The 26,180-nt window shown below is 45.2% G+C and overlaps 4 non-coding genes across 4 annotated transcripts; 1 reads left to right on the forward strand and 3 right to left on the reverse strand.

The window, feature by feature from the left end:
* The first annotated feature begins 15,360 nt into the window (after positions 1-15,360).
* Positions 15,361-15,433, forward strand: trnak-cuu (transfer RNA lysine (anticodon CUU)). The gene has a single exon. It is a non-coding gene; the product is annotated as a tRNA-Lys (tRNA).
* A 2,730-nt stretch (positions 15,434-18,163) lies between these two features.
* trnan-guu (transfer RNA asparagine (anticodon GUU)) lies at positions 18,164-18,237 on the reverse strand. The gene has a single exon. It is a non-coding gene; the product is annotated as a tRNA-Asn (tRNA).
* Positions 18,238-25,704: 7,467 nt separating this feature from the next.
* Positions 25,705-25,787, reverse strand: trnal-cag (transfer RNA leucine (anticodon CAG)). Its single transcript has one exon. It is a non-coding gene; the product is annotated as a tRNA-Leu (tRNA).
* Positions 25,788-25,865: 78 nt separating this feature from the next.
* Positions 25,866-25,938, reverse strand: trnan-auu (transfer RNA asparagine (anticodon AUU)). Its single transcript has one exon. It is a non-coding gene; the product is annotated as a tRNA-Asn (tRNA).
* Between the last annotated feature and the right edge of the window lie 242 nt (positions 25,939-26,180).

Genomic DNA, 26,180 nt, shown 5'->3' on the forward strand with positions numbered 1-26,180 from the left:
GTTGCTTCAATTTGTTCGCTTTCCCAAACCATCTGCTCCTGACTCCACCCCAGCTCCTACATGTCCTTTTCCTTGTCTCCCTCCCAATCTCACTCACTGGCTCGGTCTCCAGCTGCATTCCCATTTCGTGCCAGCCACTGTCGGCTCTCTTAACCCAGAAAAATAAACCAGCTGAACCTCACCCTGTCCCCTCACATTCCCCACCCTTCCCCCTCTTTCCCGTCAGTCTGGAAGCCAAATCCGGCTTTAATCCGCTGGATTCCCGGTGTGTAAAACCCCTTCTCCCTTCCCCACCGGCACTGCGCCCTCACTCAGCCCTTCCAGTGGATCCGGTGCTCACTTTATTCACTTTCTGTATCCATCTCCCAATTCATTATTGATCATTGTGTTTAAAAACATCTCTCTGCCCGAAAGCGCTGCCCAGGTCAATCAATCACTTTCCACCATTCGATGCAGAAACAAAGCTGGAAATTTCACCCCAGATCCTCTCAATCTGCTGCTTTGGCTCCAGGTCTGATCAATAATTTCTCTGCTTCCTTTTCTCTCTCTTACAGTTAACTTGGTGGCGATTGTGATCCTGTCCAGAGGAAAGTGCGGTCTCTCCAAATGTATCAGTGCCTACCTGGTGGGAATGGCAGTGGCCGATCTCATGGTCGTTATCATTGGTGTGATATTGAATTGGATTGGTATGATTTATTTCAGAGATTCATTCCTGCTCATTACTCCCGTGTGTAGTTTTATTGCCTCCTTGAGTAATGCAGCCACGGGGGTTTCTGTCTGGTTCACAGTCGCTTTCACCTTTGATCGATTTGTGGCCATTTGTTGTGAGAAGCTGAAAACTAAATATTGCACCGAGAGAACGGCAGCTGTGGTTCTGGGAACAGTGAGTGTGCTGGGCTGTTTGGTGAGTTTCCCAGTTTACTTTACATTTGAACCTTACAATATAATCGATAATGTTCCCTGGTTTTGTGAGGTTAAACCGAGCTTCCGTACTTCCCCGGCATGGACCGCATTTGACATGTTTCACGTCATTTTAACCCCTTGCCTCCCGTTCTGTCTGATTTTGCTGCTCAATGTTCTGACAGTCAGGTGTATTTTAGTGTCCAGTCGAGTCCGCAGGGGACTCCGGGGCCGCAGCAATGGAGAGAATCAGAGTGATCCAGAGATGGAGAACCGAAAGAAATCCATTATTTTACTCTTCAGTATATCGGGCAGTTTTATACTGTTGTGGCTGACAAAGGTTGCATTGAACATTTATGTGCGAATTGCAGACATTCGGTTTTATTACTCCTTCACCGACCCTGTTTATCTCACAGATCAAACAGCAAAGATGCTGCAGCTCCTCAGTTCCTGCACAAATACGTGTATTTATGTCCTGACTCAGACTAAATTCAGAGAGGAACTGAAGAACGCGGTGAAATACCCACTCAATCTAATTGTTAAATTAGTGAAATCATAGAAAGAGCTGAAGGTTTTCAAGCACTAGAAATAAATCCCATTTCATACTCCATCCCCTACACTTCCCGGGGGACGGAAAATACATTTTATATTAGCAGCACAGAGCCATTAAATGATCTGAAATATGCTTCTAATATTATATTTTATTAAAATCTGACCATTTGAGGCAGGATTTATTCTGCAGACTACACATGCATTTTTGCTCGAACTGACGGCACTAATGAGATCAGCTGGACTTGAAATAAATTACAAAGCTTGGAATAAAAGTAGCTGCAGTGGGCCTGATCACAATGGGCGACACTCCACATAAATGGAGAGGGAGAGAGATCGGGAGCGAGAACGGGAGAGAGAGGGAGGAAGAGAGAGAGAGAGAGAGAGAAAGACATAGAGATAGATAAAGAGGGAGCGACAGGGAAAGGAAGTGAGAGGGAGGGATGGTGATTTAGAGAGGGAGAGAAGCACACACACACACACACAGACATACACAGAGATAGAGAGTGAGAGAGAGCCAGATAGTGATACAGAGAGCGAGAATGAGACAGAGGGCGAGAAGCAGAGACAAAGAAAAAGAGAGAGACAGAGAGAGGAAGAGAGAGACCGGGAGAGAAACAACGACAGAGAAACAGACAAAGAGAGTGAGAAAGAGAGAAAGAGAGCGGCAGGAAAAGAGAGAAACGGGGCGACAACGGGAGAGAGAGACAGGGTGACAAATGCAATATAATGAATCAAAAGCGCAGAAAATTAAGAGAGATTCACATGAAAGCGAGAGAGATAGAAACAAAGAGAGGTAGAGACAGAGTTACTAGGAGAAGGAGAGAAATAAAGAGAGTTTGTAAGGCAGGAGATAAAAATAAAGAGCGATAAAAAGCGTGAAAGAAAGCATAATGAGAGAGAGCAAGCAGACGTGGATGCAACGGGAGAGAAAGACATTGACACAGAATCACAAATTGATAGAAGTAGAAGTGGAAATAACAAGATAGAAAAACGCACAGAATGTCAACAGAGTTAAACGATAAAAACAGAGAACAGACATAATGAAAGACGGACAAACATATATAGTGACAGGAAGGCAGAGACAAGAATGAGAATAGAACGCAGAAATCATTAAACAAACTGTGTAATCAGCCTGGAGTGTGTGAGAGTGCTGACCAGCAGAAGAGCAGCAGATGAAGCAGGCCAGAGAGTTCATGTTTGTTCTGGGGTAACACTCTTGTGGATTTAATTTTGACATTTCGATGGGTGATGCCTGCAGGCTGCACAATAAAGTCACTCAGTCTTGTGTACCTGACCCTGACCATTACTGACTGCAGGAGTTTCCCAGCTGCTCTGTGTAGTAAAAATTGAACTGATAACCGAAGGCCTGAGAATAAATCTGCTTCAGCATGTCTGAAGGAAAAGGACGATTAAAGGTTTGTTAGTGACACATTGCAAAAGATCAGACAGCGGAGGATAGATCACCATGGCAACAAGAACGATTCCAGGAGGGCTAGAAGTGGTTTGAACTCCTGGCGACTTAACTAGGTTACGTTGTGGACACTGAGAGAAAACAAGTGAAGTGTCAATCAATCGTGGGCTGTATTTGTCGGAACCTATTGTTGATAAGCCACCGTCCCAGAGGTGTGATTCTGCTTCAAAATTTATTTAAAAGCTGGGCAGAAGTTGAGTGGGGAGAGACACAGATCCACCACGACTGGTCCAATCTCACCTTTCACTTCCTGGAATCTTCATGACTGCTCGCGACCTCCCAGCTTGATGCCTCGATGCTGGTTTACAGATTGCCTGTGAAGTAGATGACCTGGATGCCAGAGAAAGTCACGCTACACTACAACGGTCTCCATCAAAATACCCGGAATCTTCCCGGCAAGATTGAGCCAACCATCAGTATAAAACGTTCGTTATGGGCTTAGTCTAAGATAGACACTGGATTTCCAAACGGTTATGCATGTTGGGAATTCAGAATGTGTTGTTTCATTGGTGTTAAAGCAATTCTAATTCGGGCATAAACCCAATGTGTTGTTTAAATTATAATCTCAAATGTTCTAGTATATTAATAATGATAAATGATTGTTTTCTTCATAACGCCATGGTTTGTGCCTGAAGTTTCTTCAGGAAAAAGAGCGCATTGAATTAATTATAAAATTAAACCTTGTGGAGATAAAAATCATTGCTCCAAATTGAAGTGTAAAATTACTTTGCACCTTTTCGCTCCTCCATCTGTACCATGTGTAACGTTCCTAGTGAGCTGCTGGATTCTGTGATAAATCACAGTGTACTCTTACCCCCTTTGCTGTGTTACTTGTGACAGGGTCCCGCAGTAATCTTCTGCTCTGTTACAGTTACAAATACTGTTATTGTTTCAGTTTAAATAATATTGGAGAAATAAACACAATCCCAGATCAGAACCACATTCACATTGAGTCCAATTTTAATCTGATTGATTTAATAGAAGCTAGAATTGCATTCTCTACACAAAATGGCTCATTGGACCTTTCGTACGATTGTCTGGTCTCTCCTTCGCCGTGAACATTACTTCAAAAACAAAACAAATGTTAATCCTTTTTTTTCAGCAGAAGTTCACGTTTTGGTGTTTAATTCCCTCACTGCACTACTGTCTTTGTGTTAAACACCAACTAGTGCCAGTCTCACTCAGATTGTATCTTTAACTATAGTGCAACAGTGATTTAACAGGAACAGCAAATGAACCCTCTCCGTCTCTCTCATCATAACAAGCTCCACCTTGCCCCTCAGTAAGATGGCTGCCTTCCTGGTGGTCATTTTGTTTCAGGATCAGGGCGGCCATTTTGTTTAAGTTTCATGGCGGCCAATTTGTATGACATTGCCCCCTTGCCCGCCGGTAACTTGGTTACCTTGCCCCTCAGTAAGATGGCCGCCTTGCCTCTCAGTAAGATAGCCGCTTTGCACCTCAGTAAGATGTCCAGTTTGTCCCTCAGTAAGATTGCTGCCATACTGGCTGCCATTCTTTTTCAGGTTTATGACGTTGAAGTTGTTGAAGTTGTTTTGTTCATAGTTTCATATTTTCATAGTAGGTACGGCACAAGAGAACGCCATTCTGCACACTGTGCCTGTGCCAGCTCTTTGAGAGGGCTATCCAATCAGTCCCTTTATTAACTCACACTTGTCCAAGTGGCTATTCATTTTGTCCCTGATTATTTTTTCTAAAATCTTCCCCACCACCGAGGTTAAACTGACTGGCCTGTAGTTGACGGGTTTATCCTTGCCCCCTTTTTTGAACAATGGTGTAACATTTGCAATTCTCCAGTCCGATGGCACCACCTCCATATCTAAGGGTGATTGGAAGATTATGGCCAGTACCTCAGCAATTGCCATCCTTACTTCCTTCCGCAACCTCGGATGCATCGCATCTGGACCGGGTGACTTATCTATTTTAAGCATAGCCAGCCTTTCTGGTACCTCTTCTTTGTCAATTTTTAGCCCATCCAATAGATGAACCAGCTCCCCATTTTACTGCGAGTTTGGCAGCATCTTCTTCCTTGGTAATGACAGACTCATTTAGTACCTCAGCCATGCCCTCTGCCACCATGCGTAGATCTCCTTTTTGGTCCCAAACCGGTCTCATCCCACTTTTTACGACCCGTTTAAATGATATGCCTGTCGAAGACTTTGGGATTCCCTTTTTGTGAGCTGCGCGTCTAGTCTCATATTATGTCTTTGCCCTTCTTATTTCCTTTTTCACTTCTCCTCTGAGATTTCGATATTCAGCCTGGTTCTCACTTGTATTATCAACCTGACATCTGTCATACGCCCCCTTTCTCTGATTCATCTTACCCTCTATCTCTTTTGTCATCCAGGGAGATCTGGCTTTAGTTGAACTACCTTTCCCCCTCGTGGGAGTGTACCTCGAACGTACCCTAACCATCTCGTCTTTGAAGACCACCTATTGTTCGATTACAGTTTTGCCTGCCAATCTTTGATTCCAATTTACTCGGGCCAGATCCGATCTCAACCCACTGAAATTGTCACTCCTGCAATGAATATATTTAGATTGCTCCTGTCCTTGTCCAGAACTAATCGAAAACTCATGATACTATGATTGCCGTTCCCTAACTGTTCCCCCATTGAAACTTGCTCCACTTGACCCCCTCATTCCCCAGAACAGCAGAACGGGAAGCCTCAGTAATCAGGAATGATGCTGAGATGAGGCCGAGTCTGCGGAAAAATCACTGTGAGCGCAATTTCCACACTGGCCGAGCAGATGCAGGACGTCCCGTCCAGCTGGACCATCGCCCACCACCCGTCCCAGGTGGAGAAGTTCATGATGAGGAAACCCTTTGATCACAAAGCCCCCAGACAGTGGTCGGCAGGGAAGGTTCTGTGTGTCCTACAAGGAAAGGACAGGCTGGATCCGATCGGGCAGTTCATCGACGGGACGGCCGATGACATTTGGCAGAACGTCTCATCGCCGGAACTGACCAACAGGCACCGGGATGTGGCCTGGATGGTGGTGAGAAAGGCCTTCCAGTGCAGTCCTTCCAACATGCCCGGAATCTCACACCACTCTGAGCTGCCCTCGAGGCTGCAGCATGGCGAGACCATCATCCACCTCCTGATGGATTGTCCCTTCAAGCGGGAAGTGTGGAGAGAGATGCGTTGGTATCTGTCCCGGTTCATTCCCACACCTCGGTGACACAGGACGCTGTGCTCCACGAGCTCTTCCCCGGGACACACACCAAGATAGATATCAACTGCTGATGGAAGACCATCAACTCGGTGAAGGAGGCCATTTGGTCCGCCTGAAACCTGCTGACCTTCCATCTAAAGGAGTTGTCCACGACCGAGTGTTGCTGACCTGCACACTCCAAGGTCCAGGAGTACGTGCTGCGGGACGCGAGGTGCCGCCTACACAAAGGCTCTCTGGGGAAAGGGAAACGTGTAAGGCCATCCCACCTTGTATTGGTCACCATGTATTGTGAAATATGTACTGCGGTTGAATTGTAATATTGGGATCATATTGGGTACGATCTGTTTTGTATTAGTTTGAATCTTATTGCTTTGAAATTGTGATATTTAATTTGAAATCTGTGGATTCTTACATTTTATGAAATAAGGTATATTTTGTGAAAAAAAAGTGTGCAGAAACCGTCGAGCCAGTTAGAAATCAAACCTATAATCTTCTGACCTGTAGTTAGACACGTTACCCATTGCTGCACTGGCCCAGGTAGTGGAGAGTAAGGAGCAGCTCACACTCCCACATACCTGTGGTATGAGCAGGTACCGAGTCAGTCTCGGTCATGCCCACGTGACTCCACGAGTCCGGAAGTGTCAAAAGGCTCACAGTGAACAATCCCCAAAGAGAGCAATCTTTGCTGCTTCCCTTCGATCGTTCAGCTGGTAGTGCAGAGGACTGTGGTCGAAAACAATGCAAAATCATCCTTAGGTTGCTGGTTTAATTCTGGCTTGAAGAAGACCGTGTGCTTTTGGAGTAAGCAGCAATTAGCTCAAGGCCGCTTTCTTAAATTTACAGGCAGCCGACAGCTTAACATGTTGGTGCTGAGGCACAGGAGAGCTCTTTTCCTTTCTCAAACCTGAAAGCTTTCTGCATCTGCCCGAACACGACAGTTTTGCTCCAGCATTTGCCTCTGCTCACCAGCAGGGCGTGCCTTTGAGTAGCATCACGTCAAACCGCACTCACTTTCAGGCAAAAAAGACTTCTCTCAGTCAGTCAGTCAGACAGACAGACAGGGCTCTCGCTGCTCCTCCAAGCTCGTGGCGGGGGTTGGGGTGCAGATGCTTTCCGGTGACCACATCTGCCTTCCGCAGGCTCAGGGCTCTTCTCGGCATCTTTCTCGATTACTGTGCCTTCCCGTTCTGCTGCTACTCACTTGCAAAAACTCGATACCGCGGATTGGAGCAAAGTATTGAATATATTCAGGGAGGGGGCAATTCGTGGCGCTGCCTGGAGGCGAGTGTGAAGCGACCATTGTGAAGGGCAATTTTACCACCGCAACTGGGGAATTAGCTCAAATGGTAGATCGCTTGCTTAGCATGCAAGAAATAGCGGAATCGATGCCCGCATTCTCCACTCACATTTTTACCTTGGGGAAATGTCCCGAAACAAAAATGGTGTCAGTTTTCAGCAAATCCAGAAACCACGTGAATCCGAAGCTTCGACAAAGAGAGGTCAAGGGGCAGTAAATCTTTTGGTGTGCTGCAGTAAGCAAAAGTGTTTAATTTTGGTGTTCAGCAAAGATGGAAAGATGAAGTGAGATATGGAAAAAAAGCTTCACAGGTCCTGATATCTTTTCTGTGGATTGAACTCAGGATTTACAAAGTTAATAAAACTAATGCACTCTCTGCTGTGTTAAAAGCGCACGAACGGTGGAGACTGCCAGGCAGCACTGCCAATTAGGTCAGTTTGAAAGCTTTCTAAAGTCATAAAGTAATGGGCAGTTTGCAAAAACTATCCAGTCAGGTAGGAGTAGATCAGACAATCTTCTGATTTGTCATTAGACACAATATCCACTGCTCCACTGGTCTCGGGTGTGCAGAGAAAGTAACAGCTCACATTCCCACAGCGCTGCGGCATGAGCAGGAACCGAGTCAGTCTCGGTCATGCACATGTGACTCCACGAGTCCGGGAGTGTCAAAAGGCGCACAGTGAATATTGACCAAAGAGAGCAATCTTTGCTGCTTCCCTTCGATCGTTCAGCTGGTACAGCGGAGGACTGCAATACAATTAACAGAGAAAAGTCATCCTTAGGTTTCTGGTTGGAACGAGCGAACGTGCTTTTGGAGTGAGCAGAAATTAGCTCAAGGACGTTTTCTTTACTTTACAGACAGCCAAAAGCTTAACATGTTGGCGCTGAGGCACAGGAGACCTCCTTTCCTTTCTGAAACCTGAAAGCTTTTTGTGCCTCCCCGAAAACGGCCGTTTTGCTCGAGCACTTGCTTCTGCTCACCAGCAGGGAGTGCCTTTGAATAACAACACGTCAAACCGCACTCACTTTCAGGCAAATAAGCCTTCCATCAGTCAGTCAGACAGAGCTCTCACTGTTTCCTCAAACTCGGGCGGCTGTTCTTTTCCGATGACCTCGTATGCCTTCCGCAGGCTCGGGCTCTTCTCAGCATCATTCACGATGACTGTGCCTTCCCGTTCTGCTGTTGCTCAATTGCGAACACTCGATACCGCGGATTGGAGCAAAGTATTGAATGCATTCAGGGAGGGGGCAATTCGCGTCGCTGCCTGGAGACGAATGTTAAGCGATTATTGTGAAGGGCAAAGTCACGGCCGCAATTGGGGAATTAGCTCAAATGGTAGAGTGCTCGCTTCGCATGCGAGAAGTAGCGGGATCGATGCCCGTATTCTCCATTCACTTTTTGACCTTGGGGAATTGTCCCGAAACAAAAAGGGTGTCAGTTTTCAGCAAATCCATAACCCACGTGAATCCTAAGCTTCGATAAAGAGAGGTCAAGGGGTAATAAATCTTTTGGTGTGCTGCAGTAAGCTAAAGTTTTTGATTTTCCTGTTTCGCAAAGATGGAAAGATGAAGTGAGACATGGAAAAAAGCTTCATGGGTCCTGGTATCTTTTTTGTGGATTGAACTCAGGATTCACAAAGTGAATAAACCTAATGCATTTCCTGCTGTGTTAAAAGCGCACGAACGGTGGAGACTGCCAGGCAGCACTTCCAATTAAGTCAGTTTGCAAGCTATCAAAAGTCATAAGGTAATGGACAGTTCGCAAAAACAATGCAGTCAGGTTGGAGTTGACCAGACAATCTTCTGATTTTTCATTAGACACGGTATCCACTGCTGCATTCGCCTCGGGTGTGCAGAGAAAGTAGCAGCTCACACTGCCACAACGATGCGCTATGAGCGGGAACCGAGTCAGTCTCGGTCATGCACATGTGACTCCACGAGTCCTGGAGTGTCGAAAGGCGCACAGTGAACATTTACCAAAGAGAGCAATCTTTGCTGCTTCCCTTCGATCGTTCAGCTGGTACAGCGGAGGACTGTAATAGTATTAACAGATAAAAGTCATCCTTAGCTTTCTGGTTGGAACGAGCGAACGTGCTTTTGGAGTAAGCAGAAATTAGCTCAAGGCCGTTTTCTTTATTTTACAGACAGCCTACAGCTTAACATGTTGGCGCTGAGGCACAGGAGACCTCCTTTCCTTTCTGAAACCAAAAGCTTTTTGTGTCTGCCAGAAAACGGCTGTTTTGCTCGAGCACTTGCCTCTGCTCACCAGCAGGGCGTATCTTTGAGTAACAACACGCCAAACCGCACTCACTTTCAGGCAAATCAGCCTTCCATCAGTCAGTCAGACCGACAGACAGACAGAGCTCTCGCTGTTTCCTCAAGCTCGGGCTGCTGTTCTTTTCCGATGACCTCGTCTGCGTTCCGCAGGCTCGGGCTCTTCTCAGCATCATTCACGATTACTGTGCCTTCCCGTTCTGCTGTTGCTCACTTGCGAATACTCGATACCGCGGATTGGAGCAAAGGATTGAAAAAATTCAGGGAGGTGGCAATTCGTGGCGCTGCTTGCAGGCGAGTGTGAAGCGACTATTGCGAAGGGCAATTGGACGCGTCAAGCAGGGGAATTAGCTCAAATGGTAGAGCGCTCACTTAGCATGTGAGAAGTATCGGGACCGATGCCCGCATTCTCCACTCATTTTTTTACCTTGGGGAATTGTCCCGAAACGAAAATGGTGTCAGTTTTCAGCAAATCCAGAACCCACGTCAATCCTCAGCTTCGATGAATGGAGGTCAAGGAGCAGCAAAGCTTTTGGTGTGCTGCATTGAGCAAAAGTTTTTGATTTTGGTTTTTAGCAAAGATGGAAAGATGAAGTGAGGCATGGAAAAAAGGTTCACAGGTCCTGATATCTTTTCTGTGGATTGAACTCAGGATTTACAAAGTTAATAAAACTAATGCACTCCCTGCTCTGTGAAAAGCGCATGAACGGTGGAGACGGCCAGGCAGCACTGCCGATTAGGTTAGTTTGCAAGCTAACTAAAGTCATAAAGTAATGGACAGTTGGCAAAAACAATCCAGTCAGGTAGGAGTTGTCCAGACAATCTTCTGATTTGTCATTAGACACGATATCCACTGCTCCACTGGTCTCGGGTGTGCAGAGAAAGTAGCAGCTCACACTGCCACAGCGCTGCGGTCTGAGCAGGAAATGAGTCAGTCTCGGTCATGCACACGTGACTCCACGAGTCCGGGAGTGTCAAAAAGCGCACAGTGAATATTGACCAAAGAGAGCAATCTTGGCTGCTTCCCTTCGATCGTTCAGCTGGTACAGCGGAGGACTGGAATACAATTAACAGATAAAAGTCATCCTTAGGTTTCTGGTTGGAACGAGCGAACGTGCTTTTGGAGGAAGCAGAAATTAGCTCAAGGCCGTTTTCTTTACTTTACAGACAGCCCACAGCTTAACATGTTGGCGCTGAGGCACAGGAGACCTCCTTTCCTTTCTTAAACCTGAAAGCTTTTTGAGTCTGCCCGAAAACGGCTGTTTTGCTCGAGCACTTGCCTCTGCTCAGCAGCAGGGAGTGTCTTTGAATAACAACACGTCAAACCGCACTCACTTTCAGGCAAATCAGCCTTCCATCAGTCAGTCAGACCGACAGACAGAGCTCTCGCTGTTTCCTCAAGCTCGGGCTGCTGTTCTTTTCCGATGACCTCGTCTGCGTTCCGCAGGCTCGGGCTCTTCTCGGCATCATTCACGATTACTGTGCCTTCCCGTTCTGCGGTTGCTCAATTGCGAACACTCGATACCGCGGATTGGAGCAAAGTATTGAAAAAATTCAGGGAGGTGGCAATTCGTGGCGCTGCTTGGAGGCGAGTGTGAAGCGACTATTGTGAAGGGCAATTGGTCTCCCGCAACTGGGGAATTAGCTCAAATGTTAGAACGAGAAGTCGCGGGATCGATGCCCGCATTCTCCACTCATTTTTTTACCTTGGGGAATTGACCCGAAACGAAAATGGTGTCAGTTCTCAGCAAATCCAGAACCCACGTCAATCCTCAGCTTCGATGAATGGAGGTCAAGGAGCAGCAAAGCTTTTGGTGTGCTGCATTGAGCAAAAGTTTTTGATTTTGGTTTTTAGCAAAGATGGAAAGATGAAGTGAGGCATGGAAAAAAGGTTCACAGGTCCTGATATCTTTTCTGTGGATTGAACTCAGGATTTACAAAGTTAATAAAACTAATGCACTCCCTGCTCTGTGAAAAGCGCATGAACGGTGGAGACGGCCAGGCAGCACTGCCGATTAGGTTAGTTTGCAAGCTAACTAAAGTCATAAAGTAATGGACAGTTGGCAAAAACAATCCAGTCAGGTAGGAGTTGTCCAGACAATCTTCTGATTTGTCATTAGACACGATATCCACTGCTCCACTGGTCTCGGGTGTGCAGAGAAAGTAGCAGCTCATACTACCACAGCGCTGCGGTCTGAGCAGGAAATGAGTCAGTCTCGGTCATGCACACGTGACTCCACGAGTCCGGGAGTGTCAAAAAGCGCACAGTGAATATTGACCAAAGAGAGCAATCTTGGCTGCTTCCCTTCGATCGTTCAGCTGGTACAGCGGAGGACTGCAATACAATTAACAGATAAAAGTCATCCTTAGGTTTTTGGTTGGAACGAGCGAACGTGCTTTTGGAGGAAGCAGAAATTAGCTCAAGGCCGTTTTCTTTACTTTACAGACAGCCCACAGCTTAACATGTTGGCGCTGAGGCACAGGAGACCTCCTTTCCTTTCTTAAACCTGAAAGCTTTTTGAGTCTGCCCGAAAACGGCTGTTTTGCTCGAGCACTTGCCTCTGCTCAGCAGCAGGGAGTGTCTTTGAATAACAACACGTCAAACCGCACTCACTTTCAGGCAAATCAGCCTTCCATCAGTCAGTCAGACCGACAGACAGAGCTCTCGCTGTTTCCTCAAGCTCGGGCTGCTGTTCTTTTCCGATGACCTCGTCTGCGTTCCGCAGGCTCGGGCTCTTCTCGGCATCATTCACGATTACTGTGCCTTCCCGTTCTGCGGTTGCTCAATTGCGAACACTCGATACCGCGGATTGGAGCAAAGTATTGAAAAAATTCAGGGAGGTGGCAATTCGTGGCGCTGCTTGGAGGCGAGTGTAAAGCGACTATTGTGAAGGGCAATTGGTCTCCCGCAACTGGGGAATTAGCTCAAATGTTAGAACGAGAAGTCGCGGGATCGTTGCCCGCATTCTCCACTCACTTTTTTACCTTGGGGAATTATCCCGAAACAAAAATGGTGTCAGTTTTCAGCAAATCCATCACCCACGTGAATCCGAAGCTTCGATAAAGAGAGGTCAAGGGGTAATAAATCTTTTGATGTGCTGCAGTAAGCAAAAGTTTTTGATTTTCGTGTTTCGCAAAGATGGAAAGATGAAGTGAGACATGCAAAAAAGCTTCACGGGTCCTGATATCTTTTCTGTGGATTGAACTCAGGGTTTCAAGGTGAATAAAACTAATGCACTCCCTGCTGTATTAAGAGCGCACGAACGGTGGAGACTGCCAGGCAGCACTACCAATTAGGTCGGTTTGCAAGCTATCAAAAGTCATAAAGTAATGGACAGTTTGCAAAAAAAATCCAGTCAGGTTGGAGTTGACCAGACAATCTTCTGATTTGTCATTAGACACGGTATCCACTGCTGCATTCGCCTCGGGTGTGCAGAGAAAGTAGCAGCTCACACTCCCACAACGATGCGCTATCAGCAGGAACCGAGTCAGTCTCGGTCATGCACATGTGACTCCACGAGTCCTGGAGTGTCAAAAGGCGCACAGTGAACATTTACCAAAGAGAGCAATCTTTGCTGCTTCCCTTCGATCGTTCAGCTGGTGCAGCGGAGGACTGCAATACAATTAACAGATAAAAGTCATCCTTAGGATTCTGGTTGGAACTAGCGAACGTGTTTTTGGAGTGAGCAGAAATTAGCTCAAGGCCGTTTTCTTTACTTTACAGACAGCCAAAAGCTCAACATGTTGGCGCTGAGGCACAGGAGACCTCCTTTCCTTTCTTCAACAGGAAAATTTTGCGTGTCTGCCCGAAAACGTCTGTTTTGCTCGAGCACTTGGCTCTGCTCACCAGCAGGGCAAGTGCACCTTTGAGTAACAACACGTCAAATCGCACTGACTTTGTATCGAACAGATGATAAACACACGTCTTCGTTCAAAAACCACCCTGCAGGTGGACACATAGTGAGATAAAAACAGGGCAGAGATGCAGACAGTATCCGGAAACATCGGGACGTAGACAAGAGAAATAGATTGAGCGCTTTGTTATCAGAAAATTGTCTGAACCTCCACGGTCAATGAAAGGGCTTTTGTTGGTCGGTTTCTCATTGAACCGGATAATTCGGGAGAACTTGGTCAATGGTTGGTTCGTATTCCCTTGTCCCCCACCAGCGGAAAAGGTTTGTCGATCCCACCCGACAACTCCTTTCAAAAGCCACTCTGTCCAAAGCCAATGTATCCTTCCAGATTAAAAGGGAATAAAACTTGAAATGAGCGTCACTGTGGATCAGTTTTCTCTCACTCAAAGTTATCTGTTTAATGAAGTAAAAGATGCAGCTTCCAAAGAATCAGGGAACAGCCACTGTCTCTCTTTTTGGTCGGAGAATAAACTCGATCTGGATGTTGATAGAGACCAAATTCCAACATAATGTTCCCACCCGCTATCAAATCAGGGACCTTTTGCGTGTAAAGCGAACCTGATAACCGCTACACTACGGAAACCGATGCCATGTAACTAAACATAATGGGCAACTGAATGGTGTCCTCTCTCTGCTCGCACTAGGAATGTGTTGTTCTGAGCACAGCAAGAGATACAGACAGTGGCTGCTCCCCCTTTTCTTTAAAAACTCTCAGGGTAGTGGGTTTGAGCCTCACGTTGGGCGAGTACCGTTTTAAACTTTTAAGCTGCTTCCACCGGTGAGCCCCAGCTCTGACACTTCCCCCCGCCCTCTTCCGTCTCATCGCGCACGATGGGGCCGCGCCCGGGCTGAATCTCTCCAATTCGGTTTCCGCCCCTGTCGCAGCATGAAATGGTCCTTACCAAAGTCACAAATGATACCCGACGTGACTACCAACATGATAAACTATTCCTCCTCTTCCTTCTCAAATACAATATCTCACCGTGCTATTATGGTGTTAGACTGGTCTCCTCTCTCTGCTCTTATTTGGAATGTGTTGCTTTTCCGTCTGATAACACTTAGTATCATCGTATTATGTTGGTCCACAAGAGGAGATCAATCGGCCCATCCTGCCTGTGCCGGGTCAAACACACGTATTCGTTCAAAATTCGTTCAGAGATAGATTGAGTGCCTTGTTATCAGAAAATTGCCTGAACCCCCACAGTCTGCAACTTTCCTCCTCGCTATCAACCACACGGCCTATTTTTGTGTCACCCGCAAATTTCTCATTCATGCCCCCTACTTTTGAGTCCAAATCGTTTATGTATACCAGAAAATGCAAAGGACCATGTACCGAGCCCTGCGGCACCCCACTGGAAACAGCCTTCCAGCCACAAAAACATCCGTTGACTATTACCCTTTGCTTTCTGTCACTGAGCCAATTCTGGATCCAACAAGCCACATTCCCTTGGATCCCACGGGCCTTTACTTTTTTGACCAATCTGCCATGTGGGAACTTTTCAAAAGCCTTGCGAAATCCATGCAGACAACATCAATTGCGCGACCCTCATCGATCCTCCTTGTCACCTCCTCGAAAAATTCAATCAGGTCAGTCAGACACGAACTCCCCTCAACAAATCCATGCTGACTGTCCTTGATTCGTCCGTGTCTTTCCAAGTGACAGTTTATCCTGTCCCTCAGAATTGATTCCAATAATTTGAAATGGAGTCTTTCTCCTGCTTGCTGCAATAACAGATAAGGCGGTTGAAAGCACTCAGGCCCGGCTAGCTCAGTCGGCAGCGCATGAGATTCTTAATCTCAGGATCGTGGGTTCGAACCCCACGTTGGGCGTGCACCCTTTTAAACTTTGATGCTGTTTTCACTGGCCAACAGTGCAGAAATGATGCAGAATCAAAAATAAATTCAGTAGTCTTGATGGCCGAGTGGTGTGAAGCGCTCCGTTGAGGACACGGTCTTTTCTCGAGGCGTGGGTTCGAATTCTCCTTCTGACAGTGCTTATTTATGCGACTTCGTGGAAATATTTTATTTGTGGATTGGGCTGCAGCTGATTTTTCTGCCAAGTTGATTTGCTCCTCCCACAAAAGCAACTGTCTTTGTCATGGATATGTGACTTGAGAAGTTTCGAACGGTGAAATGTTTGACATATTAATGACCTGGACAAAGAAATAGAATAGCTGTGGGAAACATTTAAAACGGTGATCAATAAAGTCCAGGAGAAATATATCCCACTAAAAAGCAAGAACAAACCAGCCAGAAATGACACACCAGGGATGAATAAAGAAATAAGGACAACATTGAAACTGAAGAAAAAGGCCCACACGAGACAATAAAGGAGAGAGGGGAATGTGAAAAGACTGGGAAAGAAGTCTAAAGAACTATTAGAAAGGCAAAAAAGGAATATCAAAAAAAGCAAAGTATTCGAGACACATCAACAGCCAAAGAAAGTTTAGGATAGGAATAGGGCCACTCAGGGATACACACGACAAACTCACAGGCAATGACAGCGAAATTGCAGAAATATTAAATAATCACTTTGCTTCAGTATTTACCAGGGAGACTGGTATTGTGGGCGTGACAGTAGAAGAAGAGATCAAAAAGATATGTAAAGACATTTAAGATCGAAAGGGAGGAGATAATTGATAAACTAATCAATCTTCGAGAGGAAATTTCCAGTTAGGAGCCTAACCAGAGTTTCAAACCGCTCAGCCACGCTAATTTCCGTATTACTGTTCAGGAGCTTATTTCACAGGGACACGATTACTGCGCTCCATTTAGGGAGGCTCAGTGAAAGGCGGAAATTGATCTATTAATAGAATCATAGAATAAGATAGCGCCATTCGGCCCATCGTGCCAGTGCCAGCTCTCTGAAAGAGCTGTCCAGTTAGTCCCACTCGCAAGCTGTTTCCCCATAACCCTGAAAATGTTTCCATCCAAGCGTTCATCCAATTCCCTTTTGAAAACTGTGAGTTAAGAAAAACAATATTGAAAGGGGTGCTGGGGCCTCTGCAGCGTCGATGTAGAGTGTGTGATGATTGAAGTTATCAAGATGGTTGCTTTACACATGGTATGTTGTGCAATCATCCTGAAATATCTTCAATATCCAATACAAATTGAATTGCAAACCTGACGGACCAACACTGGAAAACAAGTCACGAGTGAACGCAAATCATCTGGGACCCGTTTCAGCCTCACGGCACTTTAAATAAAGTGAAATAACTTTGCATTGAAAAGATTTGGAACTTGCATCTGTGCCTTTATCTGTTCCATTTCTTAAAGTTGCTGGCGTCTGATGATATACACGCCTCTGCTCCCTCGATTGAACAAGAAAGGAGGTGTTTGACGTTGACGGGACCTGTTGGTTATGAGCTCATCCTTCACATTGAGTGGGCTCGCGTCCGTTAAACGGCGTCAACTTTAGCCCAGCGGTGAACTTCGCAGCAAACAGGTTCATCACCGTCTCACCGCGGGCACTGACTGACACGTTTATCGTTATTTCTTTCAGACCGAAATAAATAGGAACCGTGATTTTAAATTTGCACTAAGTGATTTTTAGGTAGTCGCCTTTAAATGTTTCAACGGCGACTCCGAATTTATGATAGTCCGGCCATTTCACCAGCCGTGTTGAAAACAAAACATGTCTCTAACTTTCGCGTCTTTTTTCGAAAGGCAAAAAACATATTTCCCATGACCTCTGAAGGATGGACAAGTACATTTCAGAAATCAGAAGCAAGTTAACCAGCCTTTTAATCCGGAGTCAGACCTTTGCGCCACGCACTCTGAAGACATGATCCTGGATGTTATTACATTTTTTGAATGTTTCTCAAACACCGTTTCAGATATTGGTTGAACAGATCGGGCTGATCAATTCTCCGCCAGATCCCACCGGTAATGAGACAGCATTGGAAGCAGCCTTCACCCCCAATATCACGCTGGCATTCATCGCCTGCTCTCAGCGGACTGCATGAACAGGGCTGGGGGGAAATGGACTTTGTTCAGCAATGTGAATCGTTCAGTGTTTCATCACTTTTCATGGGGACAAGGTTTCAAAATATTTTCGCTCGGTTTCGAACCAGGAACTTTTCGCGTGTTCGGCGAACGTGATAACCACTGCACTACGGACACCTGACAGCTCCAGCCTCGTGTTAGGGATATAACCCCTCACCCTAACTAATTTCCGTATTACTGTCCAGGAGCTCATTTCACAGGGATCCATTTCCTGCGCTGTATTTCGGAAGGCTGCAGAGAAGGATCGGTGGCGATGGTCAGGCAGGGAATCCCAGAGCATCGCGCCGAAACAAACATTTCACTGTTTTTTTCATGTGCCTGATATCCGACCGCAGTGTAAATTATGGCGAATCAGGCATGCTCAGATGACATTGTTCACAGAGTGTTTTCTTGCAGCCAAATCACACATTAGAAAACTTGAAATGAGATGAAGAGATCGGAGCCATTTAAAGTGCTCCCATTTACTGCAGATCAGGAATCAAAACTTGGCACCGGCTTCAGGGCGATCAGAATGAGGCAATGAATCCAAAAGTGGGAAGAAAAAGGTGCAATTTTCGTCTCCGGGTGGGCTTGAACCACCAACCTTTCGGTTAACAGCCGAACGCGCTAACCAATTGCGCCACGGAGACCGTCTGGTCTGTTTTCTTGCAAGATACACTAAAGCAGCGTGTCACCTTGCCAAAGTTACATGTTGCAGCCACAGAAATGCAATTGTCCACTATCAGTGTTACTTTTCCAGAAACAAAGGATGGGACATTGTTTGTGGAAACATAGAAACGGTCTGGTCTCACTCACAGCATCGATGTCACCGCCAACCAGCTCTCCTGCAACCGGCGCGCCCACCGGTGCTTTGTCTGTTACTCAGTCGCACTGTGGGAGAACCTTCACCACACGGACTGCAGCGGTTCAAGAAGGCGGCACACCACCACCTTCTCAAGGGCAATTCGGGATGGGCAATAAATGCCGGCCTCGCCAGAGACGCCCACATCCTATGAACAAATAAAGAAAAAGTATTCTAAGCGTCCTGACGCTGATGTCAGGTTTTGATCCCTGATCTGCAGTAACTGGGAGCGCTTTAAATGGCTCCGAACTCATAATTTCATCCACAACATCAGAGTAACTGTTCCAGGGGGACATGCCGACTCAGCTGCGTCTTGGCCGCCTGTCTGGTCAGTCTTTTATTCGACTCCAATTCCGTTTCCTAAAGCGTATCTATAGATTCACAAAGCTGTTTGTCATTTCGGTTCCTTTCGATTTGTCCAGCTCCCGACTGGCAATAATTTGCAAACCTGGTTGCAAACCTCCGCCTTCCATCGTGTCCAGTGATGGGATATGTGGAGAGACTGGAGAAGCTGGGATTTTTCTCCTTCGAGCAAAATAAGGTTAAGGGGAGATTTAATAGAGGTATTCAAAATTATGAGGGGATTTTGATAGAATGGATTGGGAGAAGCTGTTTCCATTGGCAGGAGGTTCGATAACCAGAGGACACAGCCTGCATTTGTCGAGCGCCTTTAACGTAGTAAAACGTCACAAGGTGCTTCACGGGAGCGTTATTAAACAAAATTTGACAATAAGCCACATAAGGAGATATTGGGACAGGTGACCAAAAGCTTAGTCGAAGAGGTAGGTTTTAAGGTATGTGTTAAAGGAGAGAGAGTCGGAGAGGTTTGAGGAGGCATTTCCAGAGTTTAGGTTGCTGAAGGCACAGCCGCCAATGGTGGAGCGATTTAAATCGGGGATGCGCAAGAGGCCAGAATTGGAGGAGCACAGAGATTTTGTTTTATTCGTTCATGGGATGTGGGTGTCGCTGGCAAGGCCAGAATTTATTGCCCAAACCTAATTGCCCTTGAGAAGGTGGTGGTGAGCCGTCTTCTTGAACCGCTGCAGTCCGTGTGGTGAAGGTTCTCCCTCAGTGTTGTTAGGTAGGGAGTTCCAGGATCCAACGGCGATGAAGGAACGGCCGATATATTTCCAAGTCGGGATGGTGTGTGACTTGGAGGGGAACGTGCAGGTGGTGTTATTCCCATGTACTTGCTGCCTTTGTCCTTCTAGGTGGTTGAGGTCACGGGTTTGTGAGGTGCTGTGCAAGAAGGCAATCGAGTAACAAGTCGAGCAATGTATTCCGCTCAATCATTGATCATTCCATTCAGATCTTCTGCTTTTCAGCTGCACTTCCCCCCAAACATTGCAAATAATTTTGCTCAGTATTTGTTTCGCTTGTTTAATATTTTGTTCTCCGGCTTAGCTAGATTAATATTTCATTTCAATTATCAATGACAGGGAGCAATGAAAAATGAACTAGTGAGCAAAGTTTCGTTTATTATTAAAAAGCAGTGATTCCGAAATTATCCAGGCTGATATGAATGGTATAAGAAGTAGTGATTTCGACATGATTTAAATACGCAGCCTTCAGAATCCAGAGTCAGACGCGCTACCGTTTCACCACGAGGTCTACTGATGGCATAGATTATATATATATATATATATTATATATACTTATTATATACTTAAATATATATGTTTGATGCAGTGTTCCCTTGTGGTTGGGAATAGTTCATTGCACAAAAATAATTCAAGTCTGTGAGACATTTAATGTTTTTTTAATCGCCATTAATACGTTCTGTTGCACACTGAAGGAAATGTTAACTTGTTTGCCAAGTGACAATTAAAACGTCAATAAATCTTTGTGTTTTGTATGTCATGAACTTTTATCCCTTCCCGTTTTACATACTGTATTTTAGGAGTCTGCTTAAAAGTGTTTAGTGCTTATTATACCAGGAATCTGGTGTAGCCGTTGTTAAATTTAAAAAGGTTTGTAGCCCCTTTCACGCTTGAAGAAACTCGACCCTGGAGGTTTATGGGGAGCAAGTCCCAACAACATGCTTCCCTCCGAGGTTAAATCGGGGACTTTCTGCGTGTAACTGGTGAACATGATAACCGCTGCACTATGGAAATGAGAAACTTTTCGTTCTTAGCTCTGAAGGAAGTGTCTCGGGGAAACATGAACTGTTGACTCTCTTTGCACTGACTCTTTTCACGAATATTTCATCGATCGAAACTCTCCAAGTCACAGGGAAAAAATGTCAAAGTCATTAAACTCCCGAATTAGCCCCAAAATCTATCAATCTCAGTTTTGAAATTTTCAATTGACCCCCAGCCTCAACTGCTTTTTGAGGGAGAGTGTTCCAGAATTCCACTCCCCTTTGTGTGAAGAAGTGCTTCCTGACATCAACCCTGAACGGCCCAGCTCTAATTTTAAGGTTATGCCCCCTTGTTCTGGACTCTCCCCACCAGAGGAAATAGTCTCTATCTGCCCTGTCAAATCCTTTAATAATCCAAACACCTCAATTAGATCACCCCTTAATATTCTGCACTCAAGGGAATGCAAGTCTGGTCTTTGCAACCTGTCCTCATAATTGCTTATCAAGGATAGCCAACAAAAAGGGTTTTACGACGGCTGGCTCTTTAATGCGTTGGGTTTTGTCAACGGGCTCGTTGGTCTTGGGGTATGATTCTCGCTTCGGGGTTGTCTGTCCAAATATGTGAGAGGTCCCGGGTTCAAATCCCGGACGAGCCCTTATTTTACTCTTCAACTTCCAAAGACAGAAAAGTACCCAAATCACCCCACATGAGTGAAACAATTCCAATGTTTCATACTATTCCCAAACACAACTGCCCAACGTGGTTCTGATGAAAGGTCATTGACCTGAAACATTAACTCTGTTACTCTCTCCACAGATTCTGCCTGACCTGCTGAGGGTTTCCAGAATTTTCGATGTCATCAGAGTATCACTTCCCTCATCACCTAACTACACTCCTCCACTAGATGCAGCCTTGTGGTGCAAGCAGGCTCCTTCGGCACAGCCAGGTGTTCTGCTTTAGGCATTAATTATAACTATAACTTTGGAACTTGTTAGTTAAAACATATGGGCTTGCCCATTGACCAGAGAGCAGAATGGTGTTTGTCTCTCACCAGTGCAGCCCTTTCCCGCTGCATCAGCTTGGAATGATACGTAGCTATCATACATATCTCACACCTCTCCTGCTTCCCTGTGAAGCTGGTAAGACGAATAGCACACAATGCTGTCTGACACACATACACACCAGCTCTGAATGATTTAAAGGCCTTGTTATGATTGTCAGAGAATTGTTTATATCAAAAGGATAATTAAACTTATGAGTATTATGATATCAGCTCCGATCCAAGAGTTTCTGGACTTCAGAATCTACTCGTCTCTATATTAAACATATGGATGCATATAAAATGAAGCAAATCTGTCTTACGATTGTAGTTTCATTCTCCCAACAGAGATTTATACTTCCTTACTTAAGAGGCAAATGGTAAAGGTTAACATTAATTCAATATAAAGACTAACTCTTTCCTTACAATACAGATACCCCAAACTAATATAACACCTCAAACTGATAGAGCTTCTCAAATTAAAACAGTACCTCAAACTAATACGGTACCTCAAGCTAATACAGTACCTCAAACCGATACAGAACCTGAAACATAAATTAATACCTCAAACTAATACAGCATCTCAATCTAATACAGTATCTCAAAGCAATAAAGTACCTCAAACAAATACAACAGCTTAATCCAATACAGCACCTCAAACTGATGCAGAATCTGAAATTAATATATTTTTTTATTCGTTAATGGGATGTGGGTGTCGCTGGTGAGGCCGGTATTTATTGCCCATCCCTAATTGCCCTTGAGAAGGTGGTGGTGAGCCGCCTTGTTGAACCGCTGCAATCCGTGTGACGAATGCTCTCCCGCAGTGCTAATAAGTAACAGACAAAGCAGCGATTAGCGCGCCGGTTGCAGGAGAGCTGGTTGGCGGTGATATCGATGCTGTGAGCGAGATCAGACCGTTTCCATGTTTCCACAAACAATGTTCCTTCCTTTATTTCTGGAAAAGTAACACTGATAATGGACAACGACATTTCTGTGGCTGCAACATGAAACTTTGGCCAGGTGACACGCTGCTTTCGTGTATCTTGCAAGAAACCACACCGGTTGGTCTCTGTGGCGCAATCGGTTAGCGCGTTCGGCTGTTAACCGTAAAGGCTGATGTTTCGAGCAAGAAAACACTCAATGAACAATATCATCTGAGCATGCCATTCGCAATAGTTTAAACTGCGGTCGGATAACAGGTACATGAAAAAAACAGTGAAATGTTTGTGTGGGCGCGATGCTCTGGGATTCCCTGCCTGACCATCTCCACCGATCCTTCTCTGCAGCCTTCCGAAATACAGCGCAGTAAATGTATCCCTGTGAAATGAGCTCCTGGACAGTAATACGGAAATTAGTTTGGTTGAGGGGTTATATCCATATCACAGCGGTTGCAGCATCAATTTTCCGCAGTGTAGTGGTTATCACGTTTGCTGAGAAAGCGAAAGGTCCCCGGTTCGAAACCGGGCGGGAGCATTTTGAAACCTTGTCCCCATTAAAAATGATTAAATATTTAACGATTCACATTGCTGAATGATGTGAACAAAGTCCATATCTCCCAGCCCTGTTAATGCAGTCCGCTGGGAGCAGGCGATGAATGCCAGCGTGATATTGGGGGTGAAGGCTGCTTCCAAGACTGTCTCACACCCGGTGGGATCTGGCGGAGATTTGATAAGCCCTCTCCATTTGACCAATAGATGAAACGGTGTTTGAGAAACATTCAAAAAATATCATAACATCCAGGATCCTGTCTTCAGAGTGCGTGGCGCAAAGGTCTGACTCCAGATCAAAAGGCTGCGTGTTCACATCACATCGGGGTCACTGTTTCTTTCACCGCTCACATGAGACTGGATAATTCCCAAATGAAGGTTTTAATTGCTTTTTCACACAAAACAAAACAGAAGTTTGGTCTGAACCCTGACTCAGTACCTACCCAGTGGCAGGGAGGGGAGCGCCTGATAACCTCATTTATTTCATGCAACAAACTGACACGAACACTGGTATTGATTCAAAATCGACCTGCAGATGGACACACACAGAAAAAAGACAACCACAGAAACAGACAGCAACTACTTGTGTATATATATATATATATATATATCTGTATATATCGCCTTTAACGTGGTCAGACGATTTAAGCTCGGTGAACTTGCTTCTGCTTTCTGAACTGTACTTGTCCATCCTTCAGAGGTCACGGGAAATATATTTTTTGCCTTTCGAAAAAAGACGCGAAAAGCAGAGACATGTTTTGTTTTCAACACGGCTGGTGAAATGGCCGGACTATCATAAATTAGGGGTCGCCTTTGAAACACTGAAAGGAGACTACCTAAAAATCACTGAGTGCAAATTTAAAATCACGGTCACTATTTATTTAGGTCTTAAAGAAATAACAATAAACATGGCATGATGTGGAGATGCCGGTGATGGACTGGGGTTGACAATTGTAAACAATTTTACAACACCAAGTTATAGTCCAGCAATTTTATTTTAAATTCACAAGCTTTCGGAGGCTTCCTCCTTCCTCAGGTGAACGTTTGTTGGAAACGTTTGTCATTTCCAACAAACGTTCACCTGAGGAAGGAGGAAGCCTCCGAAAGCTTGTGAATTTAAAATGAAATTGCTGGACTATAACTTGGTGTTGTAAAATTGTTTACAATAAACATGTCAGTCAGCGTCCGCGGTGAGACGGTGTCGAACTTGTTTGGTGCGAAGTTCACCGCTGGGCTAAAGTTGAAGGACGCGAACCCACTCAATGTAAAGAATGAGCTCAGAACCAACAGGTCCCGTCAACGTCAAACACCTCCTTTCTTGTTCAATGGAGGGAGCAGAGGCGTGTCCATCATCAGACGCCAGCAACTTTAAGAAATGGAACAGATAAAGGTACAGATGCAAGTTCCAAATCTTTTCAATGCAAAGTTATTTCACTTTATTTAAAGTGCGGTGAGGCTGAAAACGGGTCCCAGATGATTTGCGTTCACTCGTGACTTGTTTTCCAGTGTTTGTCCGTCAGATTTGCAATTCAATTTGTATTGGATATTGAAGATATTTCAGGATGATTGCACAACATACCATGTGTAAAGCAACCATCTTGATAACTTCAATCATCACACACTCTACATCGACGCTGCAGAGGCCCCAGCACCCCTTTCAATATTGTTTTTCTTAACTCACAGTTTTCAAAAGGGAATTAGATAAACGCTTGGATGGAAACTTTTTCTGGTCTATGGGGAAACAGCAGGCGAGTGGGACTAACTGGACAGCACTTTCAGAGAGCTGGCACAGGCACGATGGGCCGAATGGCATTGTCCTATTCTATGATTCTATTAATAGGTCAATTTCCACCTGTCACTAAGCCTCTCTAAATGGAGCCCAGTAATCGTGTCCCTGTGAAATGAGCTCCTGAACAGTAATACGGAAATTAGCGTGGCTGAGCGGTTTGAAACTGTGGTTCGGCTCCTAACAGGAAATTTCCTCTCCAGCTTTGATTAGTTTATGAATTATCTCCCCCCTTTCGATCTTAAATGTCTTTATATTTTTTTGATCTCTTCTTCTCCTGTCATGCCCACAATATTAGTCTCCCTGGTAAATACTGAAGCAAAGTGATTATTTAATATTTCTGCCATTTCGCTGTCATTGCCTGTGAGTTTGTCGTGTGTATCCCTTAGTGGCCCTATTCCAATCCTAAATTTTCTTTGGCTGTTGATGTGTCCAGAATACTTCGCTTTTTTGATATTGCTTTTTGCCTTTCCAATAGTTCTTTAGACTTCTTTCCCAGTCTTTTCACATTCCCCTCTCTCCTTTATTGTCTCGTGTGTGCCTTTTTCTTTAGTTTTAATTTTGTCCTTATTTCTTTATTCATCCCTGTTGTATCATTTCTGGCTCGTTTTTTCTTGCTTTGTCGTGGGATATATTTCTCCTGGACTCTATCGATCATCGTTTTAAATGTTTCCCACTGCTGTTCTATTTCGTTGTCCCGGTCATTAATATGTCATACATTTCACCATTCAAAACTTCTCAAGTCACATATGCATGACAAAGCCAGTTGCTTTTGTGGGAGGAGCAAATCAACTTGGCAGAAAAATCAGCTGCAGCCCAATCCACAAATAAAATATTTCCACGTCTTGGTACAAATCAGCAATGTCAGAAGTGGGATTCGAACCCACGCCTCCAGAAGAAACTGCGACCTGAACGCAGCGCCTTCGACCGCTCGGCCATTCTGACTACCGATACCATGCTTTATTCTCCATTATTTCTGCACTGTTGGCCAGTGATAGCAGCATGAAACTTAAAAATGGTCCTCGCCTAATGTGGGGCTCAAACCCACGATCCTGAGATTAATAGTCTCATGTTCTACCAACTGATCCAGCCAGGCCTGAGCACTAATAACCGCCTTATCTGTTATTGCAGCAAGCAGGAGAAAGAGTCCATTTCAAATGAGGGACAGGATCAACTGTCACTTCGAAAGGCACGGACCAATCAAGGAGGATCGATGAGGGTCGCGCAATTGATGTAGTCTGCATGGATTGTAGCAAGGATTTTGAAAAATTCCCACATGGCAGATTGGTCGAAAAAGTAAAGGCCCATGGGATCCAAGGGAATGTGGCTTATTGGATA

Source organism: Heptranchias perlo, unplaced genomic scaffold (assembly GCF_035084215.1).
Source record: "Heptranchias perlo isolate sHepPer1 unplaced genomic scaffold, sHepPer1.hap1 HAP1_SCAFFOLD_63, whole genome shotgun sequence".
Lineage (NCBI taxonomy): Eukaryota > Metazoa > Chordata > Chondrichthyes > Hexanchiformes > Hexanchidae > Heptranchias > Heptranchias perlo.